This window comes from Saprolegnia parasitica (assembly GCF_000151545.1).
Source record: "Saprolegnia parasitica CBS 223.65 unplaced genomic scaffold supercont2.327, whole genome shotgun sequence".
NCBI lineage: Eukaryota > Oomycota > Saprolegniomycetes > Saprolegniales > Saprolegniaceae > Saprolegnia > Saprolegnia parasitica.
Genome location: NW_012156721.1, coordinates 8700 through 9739, shown reverse-complemented (window position 1 = coordinate 9739; position 1040 = coordinate 8700).

The following is a 1040-nucleotide window of genomic DNA, read 5'->3' as shown; positions in this document are numbered from 1 at the left end:
GTATCGTGGAAGGACGTGGACTGGCTGCCGTAGAGATACAATTGAGGCCGCTCGGCCCGGGTGCTCGTAGAAGGTCGCTGGGACGCCGAGGTGTTGCACTGGAAGCACACGCCAGTCAAAGCGCGGTCGCTGTCGGAAGCCGGTCAGTCGGACGTCCATAGTCGCCGCGAGGACGACACGTGGTCCGAACTTGACGAGCCATGGCGGGGCACTGGTTGGGCGCACGTCATGATCGGCAGGCGGGATGAGCCGGAAGCATTGAACGAGAGCGGTCGCAAGCAGCCGGATCCAACGGCGGGTTGAAATCCTCGTAACTGTTATTGGCAGACTACCCGGTAGGACAAATTGGATCAACAGAGAGACCGCAACGTTCGACTCGTTTTGAAGGACACGGTGTATACGAATAGAACTACAGCACGCCCTTCCCAATCGCCGTATTTCCGGGTGACCTTGCTTATCCCTTCTCGTTGACCTCCCATTTGTCTGACATTGATCGCGGCATGGGTGGCCGCCCACCTCAATGGTAGGTGTTGTAAAGACAGCGGACCAGGTCCGTAGACGACACATAATACCACTTCATTTGGAGGTCTTGGCGTGCACTGTATTGTCTTTGAGGCTACAACCACTCGTGTAGAATTGCTAAGCAGTCCGATCTGCATGCAGTTCTCTCGATATCTCGAGCGCCGGTTGAAAACCGAGCTTGCCAACTTCTGACTGACGGATACACCAGTGTGCATCTCATCGCATCTCGATGCACCGTCCATGCATGGTAGTGTCCCGCGTGCTCTGCGGCGTGACGTCTGGGCGATGCGTCGTCGTCGTGCCCAGAGCCAGCTTTGGTACCGCGTTAGTCACCCTCGGTCGTGATAGCATCCCACGTGTGAAATTCTTGCAGTATTTTATTTAATACATTGCCAACATATCAGGCTCGCTTTTACGATGGCCAGCGAGACAGGGGACTGAGGCACACGTGTGCGAGAGCATCTGAAGACCATTGTAGATGCCGATGCATCGTTGGTTCCTCCCAAGCCGGCGCCACC